Source organism: Gracilinanus agilis, chromosome 1, assembly GCF_016433145.1.
Source record: "Gracilinanus agilis isolate LMUSP501 chromosome 1, AgileGrace, whole genome shotgun sequence".
Classification (NCBI taxonomy): Eukaryota; Metazoa; Chordata; class Mammalia; order Didelphimorphia; family Didelphidae; genus Gracilinanus; species Gracilinanus agilis.
In genome coordinates this window covers 44125802-44141767 of record NC_058130.1, presented here as the reverse complement: position 1 = coordinate 44141767, position 15966 = coordinate 44125802, and positions in this window count along the sequence as shown.

The window sequence follows — 15966 nt, the reverse complement described above, 5'->3', positions numbered from 1 at the left end:
TTTACTACTTTTTTTACAAAAATAATTTTACTTGCTTTATGTTAATTTTCCCAATTACATATCAAAACTATTTTAACATTCATTTTTCTTTTTTTTTAATTTTGAATCCTAAATTTACTCCCTTTCTCTGTCCCCTACTTATCCCTTCACTGGCATAGCAAGTAATCTGATACAGATTTTACAAGCATAATCAGGTAAAACAATTTTCCAGTATAGTCATTTTGGGGAATAAAGCTCAAACAAAAAAATTAAGAAAGTGAAATATAAAGAGCTTTGGTCTGGGCTTGGAGTACATCAGTTCTTCCTCTGGAAACAGATGCAATTTTCATCATGAATATCTTGGGATTGTCTTAAATCGTCGCATTGTTGAGATTTTGTTGACACAGCAAATCACTCAGAGTCATTCATCATTTAATATTCCTGTTACTGGTTTTCTTGAGTCAGAGCCAAGATGGTAGATTAGAGGCACAGAAAGCTTGAGTCTCCCTGAGAATCCCCTCCTATCAACCATAAAATAATTCTTCAAAGCAATATTGGAGTGATATAATCAACAGAGAATCTGGTGAAGCAATTCCCTGCAGAAAATAACTTAAAAGATAGGCAGAGAAGATCTACTTCACTGGGATGAAGGAAAGGAAAAGAAATGCAACCTACATCAAGGATGCACCAAGGAGCACTGATATGTTTCAACAGCAATCCCCCAGAGCCCACTGATACTAGAGACCCTCCCAAGCCTGGGATGAAGACTTGAGACCCAGTAAAAGGTAATTCACAGTGCTCTGAGCCTTTCATGTCAGTAGCAGGTGCTGGTACTGAATCAACAGTGTTGGTGGGGTGACTTTCAGAACTCCCAGGCCACAGGCTATCATACCATCTTGGAAGAAGAGAAACTTGCAGAAACTCAGAAGTACAGCTAACAGCAGCAAGAGAAGAAGGGCAAATTGAAGTATAAGAGAATCCTGAGACTAAAGGACAATTTAAAGAAAAAAATAATAATTGAGAAAAAGGCTAGGAAAATGAGCAAATACCAAAAGAAAGTCTAACAATATAAATTATTATGGAGAAAAAGATCAAAGTATAACTCAGAAAGGGATGATAAGATCAAAAAAGCTACATACAAATTTAAGAATTGGAGAATTGAATTCAGGCTCTAAAAATCTCAAAAACAATTATAAAAATCAAATAACAGAGGCAGAATAATAAAATAGGGAAGGGAAATTAAAGTTATGCCAGAAGAGAATAACAACTTGAAAAATAGAATTAGCCTAATGGAAAAAGAAACACAAAAATTCAATGAAAGATAGTTATTTTAAAAAGTATAATTGGCCAAATGGAAAAGGAGGTTCAAAAATTCACTCAATAAAGTGATGTTCTAAAAATTAGAATTGAGAAAGTGGAAGTTAATGACTATGAGACATAAAGAAACAATTTTTAAAAATTGAAAGAATAAAAAATTGAAGAAAATATGAAATCTCTTTGGAAAAATAACAGATTTGGAAAACTGATCTAGAAGAGTCAATTTAAGGAACTTGAACTATCTGAAAGTCATGATTTTAAAAAATGCCTAGATATCTTATTACAAGAAATTATCAAAGAAAACTGCCCTGATATTCTTGAACAAGGGAGTAAAATAGAAATTGAAGGAATCTACTCATCATCTGTGAAAATAAATCCCCAAATGACAACTCCCAGGAATATTTAGCCAAATTCCAGAGCTCCCAGGCCAAGGAGAAAATACCTCAAGTAGCCAGAAAGAAAAAGTTCAATTATCATAGAACAGCAATCAGGACCCCCCCCCCCCGGTCTTAGAAGCTACATTAAAGGTTTGGAAAAGTTGGAATATAATATTATAGAAGGCAAAGGGACTAGGTTTACAAGCAAGAATCACCTACCCAGTAAAAAATGAATATATTAATTCAAGGGGAAAATAGTCATTTAATAAAATAAAAGATTGCCAAGGATTCCTGATGAAAAGGCCAGACCTAAAAAGAAAAATTAAGGTTCAAATACAAGACTCAAGAGAATCATAAAAAGGTAAAAAAAGATAAAAATTTTAAAATGATTCAATAATATCAGACTATTTATATTCCTGCATGGAAAGATGATATTTGTAACTCTTAAAAATTGCATCATTACTATACCAGTTAGAAGGAGTATACATAGAAAGAGATTATAGGAGTATTTTGATTAGGATGGTATGTTATTAAAAAATTATAGGATGAAAAAAGCTTGTAATGAAAGAGAAGGGAAGAGAGAGGTAAAATGAGGTAAATTATCTCACCTAAAGAGACACATAAAAATGGTTACACTTGGAGGGAAGGATGAGGGCGGTAACAAATAATGCTTAAATCTTACTTTCATTGGAATTCAATCAGAAGGGGAATAAAAATCATACTTATTTGGGTTTAGAAACCTGTCTTACCCTATAGTGAATTAGGAGGAAAATAAGAAAAGTGAGTATTAAAAAGGGAAAATGAGATGGAAGGGAATGCACATTTAGTAATCATAACTGTGAATATGAATGGAAGGAAGTCACATAAAATGGAAGAAGATAGCAGAGTAGATTAAAAATCAGAATCCTGTAACAAATGGTTTACAAGAAACACTTCTGAAGCACAGAGACACACAGAGTGATGAAGGGGGCTAGAGCAAAAAATTTTTAAGCTTCAGCTAAAGTAATAAAAAAGCAATTATAGCAATCATGATCTCAGACACGACTAAAACAAAAATAGAACAAATTAAAAGAGATAAGGAAGGAAATTAATTACAAATTGATAAAAGCTATCATAGGTAGTGAAGTAATATCATTACAAAACACATGGTGCACCAAATAGTATAACCTGCAAATTTAAAGTTGAAATTAAATGAGCTATAGTGGAAAGAAGACAGTAAAACTATAGTAATGGGAGATCTAAATTTTTCTCTCTCAGATCTTAATAAATCTAACCCCAAAACAAACAAAGAAGAAGTTAAGGAGGTGAATGGGATTTTAGAAATATTAGTTTAATAGAACTCTGGAAAAAATCAAACAAGATTAATATATATTACCTACGCAAAAATTGGCATGTATTAGAACATTAACACTTCACAACCAAAAGAAGAAAAGTAGAAATAATAAATTCATTCTTTTCAGATCATAATGCAAGAGAAATTATAATCAATAAAGGTAAATAGAAAGACAACTTAAAATTAATTTGGAAACTAAATAATCTAATTCTTAAAAATGAGTTTTTTAAAGAAAAAATCAATAATTTAATTAAAGAAATTTATAATGAGGAGGCAAGATATCAAAATTTATGGAATACGCCCAAAGCAGCACTTAGGCAAAAATTTATATTTCTAAATGTTTATATCAATAAAATAGTAAAAAAGCAGATCAATGAACTGGACATATACCTTTAAAAAAGCAAGAAAAGAAAAGAATAGATTAAAAATCTCCAAATAAACCCCAAATTGGAAATTTTAAAAATCAAAGGAGAAATTAATAACATTGAATATGAGAGTGCCATTGAATTAATGAATAAGACTAGGAGTTGGTTTTATGAAACAAATTAAGGGATTTGTTAATTATGTCAAGAAAAGAAAGATTAAGTTACCATCATAAAAAATAAAGAAGATGAATTGACCACCAGTGAAAAGAATATGAAAGCAATCATTAGGAGTTATTTTGAACAATTTTATGCCAATGAATGTACAAACTTAGTGAAGTGAATAAATATTTACAAAAATATAAATTGTCCAGATTAACAAAAGAGGAAATGGAATATTTATATAATTTCAGTCTCAGAAAAAAAATAGAACAAGTCATCAATGAAATCCATAGGAAAAAATCTCCAGGACTAGAAGAATTCACAAATGAAATATATCAAACAATTAAAGAGCAATTAATATTAATACTATATAGACTATTTGGGAAAATAGCCAAAAATTGAATCCTGTCAAATTACTTTCATGACACACATATGGTGCTGATACCTAAGCCAGGAAGAACAAAATCAAAGAAAGAAAATTACAGATTGATTTCTTTAAAGAACATCAATGTAAAAATTTAATAAAACAATAGCAAACAGACTATAGCAATATATTACAAGAATCTCTCACTATGACAAGGGGTGACTTTTATCAGGAATTTAGGAGTTGAATAATATTAGGAAAACTATCAGCATAATTGACCATATCAATAACAAAAAAAAAACAGAAATAATAAGATTAGCTCAATAGATAGAGAAAAAGCCTTTGACAAAATACAACATCCATTCCTATTAAAAAAACACTAGAAAGCATAAAAATAATTGGGCCTTTCTTTAAAATGCTAAGTAGTATCCATCTAAAACCATTAGCAATATCATCTCTAATAATGATAAGCTGTAAATGTTTGAGGTAAAGCAAAGATGTCCATTAACAGAATTTTATATAGTATTGTATTTGAAATACTAGCTATACAAATGGAGAAGAAAAAGAAATGAAAATAATTAAAGTATATAACGAAGAAACTGAACTATTGTCTTTGCAGATGATAGAATGGTATTCTTAGAGAATCCTAGAGAATCAACTAAAATTTAGTGGAAATAATAACTTTAGAAAAGTTGCAGGATATAAAATAAACTCATATTCATCATTAGCATTTCTATATTACCAAGAAAGCCAAGCAGCAAGAGATAGGAAGAAAAATCTATTTTAAAATAACTCTAGACAAGATAAAATTCCTGTGAATCAGCCTTCCAATTCAAACTCAGGAATTATATGAAAACAATTAAAAACACTTTTTATATAAATAGTCAAATCTAACCAATTGGAATAAAAAAACATTAATTGCTCATGGGTAGGCAAAGTTAATATAATAAAAATGATTATTCTAACTAAATTGATTTACTTATTCAGTGCCATACCAATGAAACTACCAATAATTATTTCATAGAACTAGAAAAAGTAATAACAATTTATCTGGAAGAAAAAAATGTTAAGAATAGCAAGGAAATTAATAAAAAAATATATGAAAGAAGGTGGCTTAGCAGTGCCAGAACTCAAACTGTAGCATAAGGCTGCAGTAATACTCAAAACAATCTGGTACAGGCTAACAAATAGCATTGTGGATCAATGGAATAGATTAGATACATAAATTGCAGAGGTAAATGAGCATAGTTGTATAGTGTTAAATAAATCAAAGATCCTTGATTATGGTATAAAAATTCATTATTTGACAAAAATCTGCTAGAAACAAAAACTTGAAAATAGTATGATTCAAAATAGGCATAGTTGAATACTTCACACTCTTTTCCAAGATAAGATCAAAATGAGTTTATGGTTTATACATAAAGGATCCTACCATAAGCAAATTAGGGGAGGATAGACTAGTTTACTTTGGAAGATCTATGGAGAAGGGAAGGGTTTATGATCAAAGAAGAGAAAGAAAACATTGTGAGATGTAAAATAAGCAACTTTTATTAGATTAAGTTAAAAAGCCATTTGCAAATGATAGAGTCACAATTTTAATTCATCTTCTCTTAATCTAAAATATATGCCATTTTCATTGCATCAACATTATCTTTTTTCTTTCTAATTTGTGGCTACCAATATAATGCTAAGGGGACAACTCAGTTCAGTTAATTAGTGGGATATTCCATCCAGTTGGTTGGGAGACTTTATACAGACAAAATATATGCCATATATAACTTTTCATTTTATGTGTTTGAGCCATAGTGCCAAATCCTCGTGTTGACCAATTTTGTGAACATCCTGGAAATGTATAGAGGTGGCATTATGTACAAATTATGAAATAGTCCATTTAAAATCAGTTCATTTTGATACTCTCTTTGGATGGTAGTGTATGAGAGGAAGAGAAAGACATTTAAGTTTGGAATCAATGGAAATGCTGATTGAGGAATAAAAGAATTCCGTTTGAAAGCAGAATTTCATTTCCTTCTCTCCCTTCCCTTCAGCCTAAGCTCTCAAGTGAAACTCACCTATAACAAAACCTATGTAGATCAAATTACTGTGTGTTTCAATCAAATTCAAAGTCCCTCCCCAAAGACTGCAACCAATGGTACATTTTCTCAAACAGACCAGAATAATTTCAGCATTATCAATCTTCTTAGTTTGTCAGAATGCAATTTTTTAACCTGCTCCAAGAGCTTTCTCCTGAGGTTTTCTATTCTTTTACAAACTCATAACATTACATGGTACTTTGGAGACAATCAGAAGGGCTGAGGTAGTATATTTTGTGCCAATGCTTTCTCATGCATGTTGAATTCCTTATAACATATTTTCCATTGCTCCCTTGAAATAAAAAAAAAATTAAGGAAGTTCTATTATGTTTTCTTGAAATTTGGCTCCATCGTGGTCAATTGGGCTCAAGATATAGATATTTTAGGTTGAACATTATTTTAAAAAAGAATATTATTTGTTATATAAATGACAAATATTCTCCTACTATTATAATCTATCAAGTTACTTATTTTTAGTTCCTGCATTATTGACTCAAGAGTATCCAATGAATCTTTCAAAATGATGATAATCATTCATGCCAAGTCATCAACTTAGCTTACATATGAAACTGCAAAGCAAAAGTCATTGAGAATACAGGAAAATCAATTGGCCCATGCATTGTAGTCAATTGCACATATATAAGAATACCATTTCCCAATATATCAGAAAAAGGTAATTTGAGACTACAAACCAGGAAAATGGATGTCATTCAGTGAGTCCAACATGTAACTTCAACTTTATAAATAGTAACCTTTATCTCAATTGAGAAAAACAATATGACTTTATTATTAAACTGCTCTCTATTTTGGAAATGAAAATGGAAAAATCATTCCCATTTGTACCCCAGCCATCCTATAGAATTAAGGTAGGTAGACTTGTTAATTTCCATTTCCTTCACAGCCCCACATATTCCTGTGATATTAGCTGTATCATACAGTTTTAATTCAATAACATTTGACTAACATCTAGTGTGTTTACTTATGTGTGCAGTACAATGCTAAAGAATGAAGATAAAAATACAAAAATTAAAACAGTTCCTAATTCCAGGTTCTTAAATTCAATTGGGCTTCATTAGAGTTTGACTAGATTATTTCTAAACTTCCTACTTAGTATTTTCATGCTCAAAAAGATATGTTTTGATAAGGACCCATTTAATTCTATCTATTAAATTCTTTTAAAATAATATTAATGTTTTAAATGAGTTTGGGCTAATTGTGTTCTTTAAAAGTTTTCTTTATGATGTCTGAAATTTTGAGTCAATGTTAACTAAAGTATAAAAGGATCAATCAGTAAAAAAAAATCATAATAATTGACAGAACAAATACTTAGACCACTAAGGGGGGCTTAAAAATTAACTTGGCTTTTCTTAAATATATATCTGTGGCATCTAGGATAAAACAAATAATAGACAGATCTGAGACCTGAATTTATACCTTCTGATAATTAAACTGAGGTTCTTTCCATGATACTATGCTTCCCTTCAAGGTATGTCTTCAAGTAGATATTAGTCTCTAGTTTCTATTATCTCAAGTGGCATATTTCATCTGATTCTCACTTTCCAAAACCCAATGGATATATATTTAAAGAGAGCCATAAAAATGAAATGTATTATTAAAAATATGTTCTTGCTTTCTCTCCAAATTGGTACTCATCTATAAGTAATAAAACAAAAACTTCATGATATAAATAAAAAATGTTATTTTGGAATATTTGAACCTTGAAAATGAATGATTCAGTGAACTCCATTGATTATAATTTTCATGGGGGAAGGAAAGAACCTGGAAGAATTCAACTTCATTGATTAACATTAGGATTCAATTAGTCATACCACTGACTTGGTAGAATTGAATTGTTTAGTAAATCAAGAAAAAAAAACAAATTTAAAAACAAAAATATGCAATCACAAAACTAAGTATCCAAATAGATGTCAGGCAAGTATGTCAACCTTAACATTGTTGATTTCTTACTTTTTTAGGGAAAAAATGATAGAGTCCATGGATTTAAAATGAATTGTGGTGTCAACTGGCTGCTGACATTAGTTATTTGTTTTCACTTCCAAGTATCTTTTAGAGATGACCCGAACTATTCTGGAATGTCATTTTGATATCAACTTAGTCTGGATTACTTTTGCCTAAGATACTATATATAAAATATTATGTTAGAGAACAAAAATGAAGACAATTGAAAGTTAATAAAGATTCATTTCTCTCATAAATAACAATAGATGGGAATTGAGCAATTGGATATTGTTACCTACATTCAGATAAGCTTCTCATTAAAACCAAATTTGCCAGTTGTGGTATTGTCAGTTAGGAAACCATGGCATATAGACAATGAAATTATATACAATTTAAAATGTTCTCACTTTTACAAAATAGACAATTGCATAACTGTAATTGATTCATGTATTACAATTTTCATTCCATTAGTAAGAATATACATCCAAAATTGGAGATGTCAATCAAAGAAAATGAATGCATGTTTTGTACTTTATATTATTAATTCAAGGCAGGAGGTTGGGGGGAAGGAAATCCAATTCAAAAAGGTTATAAATACTTCAAGTTATATAATAGTAAATACATTTAGTCTAGTTAGGTGATTTGGCAGAGCTTGTTGGTCTATTAAATCTCTGCATACTACAAGTTAGAACTAAGCCATTGTGAAAACTTAAAGATCCTTTTATATTATTTATAATCATTCATTTATTTTGAGGGGAAGATGAAGGAAACTTTTCATTCATAATAGAGATAAAACTGTATCAAATTGTGAAAGAGAACCCATCTTATGATTCAGAGGTTCAATATCCTAGAGAATTTTCTTAAAGGAGAATAATATCAATGAAGTGAAGAAGATAGAGGTACTTGATGCTTGTCCATTTTCTGAACATATTGAATGACCTTTCCTAGGCAAAAATGTGATTTCTGAATTTTGCTCCTTCTTTCAATATGGCAGTCTGTTGTTCTTCATTTGCAATTTCTTTGAACACTGACTTTAGCCAACATTTTTGGAACACATTAAAGAATACATAATACTTAAAGAATAAAAATCATTCTATTTTAGAGAACAAAGAAATAGTATAGCTATACCCCACATGAGAAATGAATGGTTAAATTCTCTTGGGAAGATGAAAACTACATCACAATTTTGAAACCCCAGTTATAATGAACAGAAAATACTCACATATGTTTAACTCTTTGGATTCTATTATTTTGAGAAATTACTTTTTCACTGTGACATCTGAAATATAAAGCATCTCCAATTGAAGATACAGACATATGCAGAAAAATGGGTAAAGAAAGGTTTCCATGGAGAGAATTTGCCTTTTTTTATTAGCAAAATATTTGATTAATATTTTGAGTGCCACTCCACCAAGAGGGAAAATAAATGAGACTGAAAAAATGTTAGAAAGCCGTTGACAATAAATCAGATTATTCCCTATGATCAAATGCAGTAAGGTTACAATCACACTATTCTAACTTTGATCTATATGGTAATGGGAATACCATCACCTACACTCATACACATATATCTATAAGAAATGTATGTCCTTGGTGGAAATTACATTGTCTCTTACAATACACGGGTCAGTGAGGGCTTATCTTTTATTTTGTCTGCAGGTAGTAAAGCTATCAAATGTGTTCTCAGACCTAATAGGCTATTTCAACTCATCAAAATTTTATGTAACCCTGTCATAAGCACCTGGTAAATGTCTACATTATATATTTTTACCTTTTATTCTTTAGGAATGCCTTTCTAAGAAAATTAACAAGCTATGATAAAAAAGGTTTTCTCTGAAGTCAAATGAGAAAAATTTAAGTGATTTTAATTTAAAAAAAGTTTGAGGCTCTTACTATGTACTACGTGTGGTGCTATGTATTGAGTATACAAATACAAAATTAAATAGTACTTACACTCAAGAAATATATAGTCTTATAAAGAAGATAAATTATATAATTAAAGCTTCCATTGACCCTATCATGTCTTCTCTATCCTCCCTCTTTAACCCCTAAATTTTCCTAAAGATTTTTAATTTTGTCCCTTAGAAAATGGGAAATTATTTAAGCTATAAAGGCAGAAAGAAAATAATAATCAAATTTTATTCTTAGAAAAATTATCCTAGAAATGATATAAGGATTGTTGTAGGGGAGAAAGACCAGATTTAATCACAGTCCTTATGTCAATGGGAATGGAACAGAGGCAGAATTAGGAGATGTGAAAATTCATCTGACAGGAATTAGTATTTCACTTGATAATATAGAACAGATAGAGAGCAAGGTAAGATCATTTGCAGAAGTCAGATGCATGGCTCTGCAAACCAAAGTTGGCTCACTCATGGAACTGAACAGGGTTCCAAAGGTTCCAAAGAAAGTAAGGAAAGGATTTTCTGAGAGTTTGGAGGGGGCAGTGCTCCTGTCTCTTCTGGAGTTTGAAGGGATCCTTCCTGCCTGGGTTAACAGACTTTCTGTTGGAAGCCATCAGATTCACCCAGATTTCTTCTGTTTCCAAGGACCTGATTTCCTGTTTTCTAGTGCCTAATGCATTTCATCAGTATCTAGAAGAAGCCAATCTGAGCCGAGAGAGAGCTGTCTGTCTGAACTGAGGTCTAGCCATCTTTGGCTAGACCCACTAGGGTGACTTTGCCAATCCCTTCACCCTAACCAACCTATCTATCCAACTGAACTATAATCTAGTCAACCAACTCTATTGGGGGCCAGTAGTCAGGAAGATAGATAGATAGACAGTCAGAGTAGATAAAGGAACATAAAGACCAGAAGACAGATCTGAGAGGATCTCAAAGATTAGAGAGAGGAGATTAGAAATGTAATGATTAGGGAAAATCCTTAGCCCTCCTTCCTTTCCCTGTGTTGAACTTTATAATAAACCCATATTCTTTTATAAAACCCAACTGCAGTCACATTGCATTTCAACCTACAACCTGATATGGACAAAAAAACATCTTTTCCTAGACTACCTTCAATCTAGGACAAGTAACTCACATTTTTTTGTTTTTATTTAATTTTTTAAAATTTTTATTTTGAATATTTCCCATAGTTACATATTTCATGTTCTTCCCCTCTCCCCCAAACCTTCCTATTCGCCCTTACTCACTTATTTCAATAGGGATTGTTGAGGCAATTAGAGTAAAAAATATTTTGACCTTTTAAACATGGGTAAGGGACAAATCACAAAGCTATCAGTAAAAAAATGGAAGGAAATGAGGAAGAAGGGATGATTGTAAAAGGAAATGTAATTATTGAATTTGTTCATGAGGAGGAATTGGTGTGACTAACAATTTGAAGAGTTTGAAAAAGAGAAGAAATTGTGGTATTTCAGGATGAGGAGGTAAGATGTTCTGTCTAAGTAAATGTGATAATTGAGCCCATAAAGATAGATGAGATCATTTGGAGAGAAGTTGTAAAGAGAGTCTATATTGGACCAAGCATACTAGAGTCTTATGGATCAAAATGGATGTCTGCTGAGGGCTAGAATGCTTGAGATTACAATATTCCGTGGAGAGAAACTAGGAGCTTTGGGGAGAATGGCAAAGATCAGAGCATCTGTGTACATGCTGCAGTGATCTACTGAGAGGAATCTCTTTTATAGTGATTGATTTGTCCAAATATATCCTGACAGGACTCCATCCATGGAGTATGAGGAGCTTAGATGACTTGTTTTGTTTTCTTTTTGAAAAAAAATTTAATTGATTTAGAATATTTTTTCATGGTTACATGATTCATGTTCTTTCCCTCCCCACCTCATAGCCAACAAGTAATTCCACTGGGTTTTACTTATATCATTGATCAAGACCTATTTCCATATTATTAACATTCGCATTAGGGTGATCGCTTAGAGTCTACATTCCCAGTCATGTTAGGTGGTTCCTTGTGAATGAACCATGAGGTGATGGGGAAGGACCTACCTTGACATCATATGGACCATGAGAATTGGGTTTGATATTTGGGCTTGTTTTCAATTTGTACTCTTAAATTCTAGGCACTGGTAGTAGAGCTTTCCATCTAGGCTAAAAAACAAAACAAAATAAAACTTGAAGTACAAGGAGCTGGGAGTCTAAAAAGGCAGTTTGGTGTTGCAGCCAGTCTTGGAAAGAAATCTTGAGGAAGAAGGCTATAGGACTATAGCAGAATAGAGAAAAATAGAGGAAAATGATGCTGGCTTTCCATATGAATGTAGCAGGAGCAAATGTAAGTGAAAATTGAGGTAAGTTTTAATGTGGAATGAAGAAATATCAAAGGCTTTTTTAATTTCCTCTATCCATTTTTCTCTAATTCAAGAGATATGTGTTTTCTTTCATAATACGAGGGACACTGAAATATGTATTGTGTCAATATGACAGCATATATCATATTAGCTGCCATCTTGGGGAAGGAGGAAGAGTAAGAAGGGGGAGAGGGAGAGGAAGGAAGAGGAATAGAGAGAGAATGTGGATTGCAAAATGCCAGAAATAATCATTAAAAATTGCTTTAAATGTAAAAACATAAATAAAAGGAGAAATATATTTAACTAAGGAAGAAGAGTCAATAAATGAAATAGTAGGAAGACGAAAAAGGGAGGAGGATAAACTTGGGGATTTGATCTCCTAGAAACCCAGGGAATAATAAGAAAAGCTTAGATAACAGTGTCATATATAATTCTGAGTTTTTGAAGAGTAGTAAATTAAGAAACAAATGAAAAAAGCAATTCCTAAAATTTTTTTGGTAATAAAGAGGCAAACAATAGTTTGAAGCAATAGACCAGATATTTATAAGCAGAAGTTTTTGAAATTAGAGGAATCTTTCTAGTTTTGTACTAAAACTTCAAATTTATATATAAATTATATATATACATGTATACATTTATGTAAATATGTATGTATGTGTATGCATGTATACTTTTGGCATTAAAGTATGTATCTATAATAAAGGTATAGTGGAAATATGGTAATTATCACTTTAATAGTATTACCATAATGCTCAATTGCATTGGGAGATAAGCCCCATCCTTCAGAATATGTGTGTTGAGGGCAGAAGGGAGCAGTCTCCATGCCTCTCCAGGACCAGCAGGTTTAGTATTACACCCCTGGAAAAATGTCCATCATGTCCAAAGTTAGTTACACTTTTGCCATCTAATTCACAATAAACAAACAGACATATAGCTAAATACATTAATCCTACTTCAGAAAAATAAAACAGATCCTCAAAGTAAATTTAAGGAACACTGTGATTATATAAAATCATTAATTGAATAAAAAATCAAACAAACAAATCTTCTAGTCAGCCTATAGGACAATAAATGCAGCTCCCTAGTAAAACTGGGAAACAACTGAGTTATGACCTCTGACAGGTTCTATTCCTGATTAAACAGAATGTAACAGTCTCTCCTTTTGACCTAGATTAAATCAAGAATATTGTTATATTGAGGTTTTTTTTTAATTCTTTCACCTCCTTTTTAAGTCCACCTTAAAAATATTTTATTCTTCCCTTCATCTTTTCCTTCCTTCCTTCCATCCATCTCTTCCTTCCTTCCTTCCTTCCTTAATTCTTTCCTTATTTAGTTACTTCCTTCCCAAATAGCTGAGAACAAAAATTAAATGGATTTAGAAAATGAACTTTTAGAGGTTGTTAAGGAAACTCTGACAAACTTCACATATCTTCTAGTTTGATCATTATTTGCAAAGTCTTTTTTTTTCCCCAGAGACAAAGTTAGCATAATGTGATGAAGTTATTCACTGTCTATTGGAACATCAGATATCTGAATACAGTAAAGTGGTAAAAAAAGACCCATAGCTTGGTATCAGATTCTGGTGATCTTAGCAGAGAAGTGCTCCTCAGCTGAGTCTTTTTCATTATTTGTGCCTTGATTAGGGACCATCAATTATTTAATTTTAAAAATGGAGATACGTAGTATCATCTGAGCCTATCACGAAATAGCACTGAATTAGTCAACTGTCAGACAGAGAAAACTGCATTTTTACTGGCTTCTCTCTTTTCATCTTTTCAAAGGACATTCAGCTAACCTGCTCCAAGGCAACTCCATTAGGAAAGGTTTTAATTAGAAAGAGTTAAGAAGCAGCTTAATGATCTAAACAGAGATCAGCAAAAAGGTTACCAAGAAAAATCTGCTTCTTTTCTTACTAGATGAGGAGAGAAATCCTTTTAGAGGAAAGTAGAAGCAATGTAGGCCAAAGAAGCTTTCTTTTGAAAACTACAGACTTGAAGAATATTTTATTGGCAATTAACATGAAGAAACAATATTAATATGAGTACTGTGAAGCCATATAATGGTGGGGAAGGTTGTTTATGTGTAATTCATTCATTACTTATGGAGATAAGTAATTAAAAGTCTAAGATCCTAAAACAAATTATTGGACAAACTTTTTAATCTCTCTGGCCCTCAGGTTCCTCACTTGTAGCAATGAGGAATATATGGCCTCCCCCTTCAAGCTCTGTCATCCCGGGGAGAAATCTAGTTACAGATGAAGTCAACTAAGGAAACTAACAAAAAGAAATAAAAATTCACATAGAAAAAGAATCAAATGTATTGTCTCTTCTTCATCATTCTGTTATTTTTTAATTAAAAGCCATATTTATTTTCAGATTCCAAATGCATGTACTGTATGAGAAATTGTCTCCTGCTGGTTTAGTGATAGAGAAGGTAAAAAGAAGAGCTTGTATTGAGTGGATTAAAGGATATTTAGAAAATATATGAGGATAGCACCAGCAGACACTGAATTAGACAAAGCCAATTTTCTAGAACAATAATATATTTTAATAGGTCTATTCCTTTTATTTTTCAATTACATGTAGAAATAATTTTCAACAATTGTTTTCTGACATTTTGTGATCCAAATTCTCTCCCTCTCTATCTCTCTCCCTTCCCTATTCCTGAGATGGTAAATAAGCTTCTGATTCTTCTCCCTTCAGTTTCCAATCCTTTGCCACAATAAAAATAACTCCCAAGCATTTTTTCCTACATCTACTTCTTTTTTTCCTCATTTCCTCTTTGATTTCTTTGGGATATGGACCTATTAGTGATATTTCTGGGTCAAAGAACATGCATAGTTTTATGGAGATTTGTGTATGGTTCCAAATTGCTCTCCAGAATGCTTGTATGAGTTCTGAGCTCTAGTGAAAATGATTGGTATGAGGTGCTATCTCAGAGATGTTTTAATTTGTGTTTCTGTAATCAACAGTTATTTGGAGCATTAGACAATAATAATTGACATCTATAGAGGGCTTTAATTTGTGGAAAGTTCATTATCTTGTTCATCTCATTTGCTTTAGCTATATGAAGCTGGTAAATTAGATATCACAATTTCTGTGCGTTTTGTGGTTGTCATTGAGTAATTCTAACTCTATATGAGCCCATAGACTTTGGTTCATGAGGTTTTCTTGGATAAGGTACTAGAGTGGTTGGCCATTTCCTTCTCCAGTGTAACCCCATTTTACAGATGGGGAACTGAGGGAAATAGGGGTTAAATGATTTGCCTAGGCATATACTAAATGTTTATTTTATTGAAATGACTATAATCAAAGCAATTAGAGGTGAAAATATATCTGCTCCAAAATCTGAGTTAAATTTAATAAATATTATGAGTCCCAAGTCTATATAAGGCAACATCTTCTCATAATTCATCTTCTCATAATTCCATGATAGTGAATACAACAGATACAAGGAGCCTTCTTTTAAATCCCTTGAAATGTCATGGCCACTAAAAAATACACTTTTTCTATCATTTATTTTTTCCTCATGTAACATGGCTGATTTACCTTATTTAACAATGAGTTACCTCTCCAATGACATCATTTCCACCAATTGCATTAAGTTAATATACATTGTAAATGTGCTGTAGCCTCTTCAGGAACATTTTAATCAATCTTTAAGCAAAATAAAATTTTAGTTTTTCAGAGACTGTACTGTTCTATGGCACACAGATAAAAACACAAGATAAATATTTATTTCAAGAAGAAGCAAGGAATTTTA